At 47.6% G+C, this 315-nt stretch overlaps 1 protein-coding gene across 1 annotated transcript in view; it reads right to left on the bottom strand.

The window, feature by feature from the left end:
* The window catches only part of LOC105000520 (40S ribosomal protein SA-like), a 10,660-nt gene that overhangs the window by 7,210 nt on the left and 3,135 nt on the right, over nt 1-315 (bottom strand). The window lies entirely within an intron of this gene.

Here is a 315-nt window from a genome sequence, read left to right as displayed (position 1 = left end):
TTAGAAAAGATCCTGATGCTGGGAAAGATTGAAGGCAGGAGAAGAAGGGGACGACAGAGGATGAGATGGTTGGATGTCATCACCAATTCAATGGACATGAGTTTGGGTGAACTCAGCGAGTTGCTGATGGACAGGGAAGCTGGCACGCTGCGGTTCATGGGGTTGCAAAGAGTCAGACACGATGGAGCAACTGAGGTGAACTGAACTGAATGCATTGAATAATGTCCAACATTCATGTGGGGCTGAGAATCCTCAGCAGCCAGAAGTGAAGGAACCTCCTTGAATATGTAGGGCATTCAACTGAGACAGAAAATG

This window comes from Bison bison, unplaced genomic scaffold (assembly GCF_000754665.1).
Source record: "Bison bison bison isolate TAMUID 2011002044 unplaced genomic scaffold, Bison_UMD1.0 scf7180017864371, whole genome shotgun sequence".
Taxonomy (NCBI): Eukaryota; Metazoa; Chordata; class Mammalia; order Artiodactyla; family Bovidae; genus Bison; species Bison bison.
Note: the sequence above shows the minus strand (reverse complement) of the source record. Positions and strands in the feature narration are given on the sequence as shown.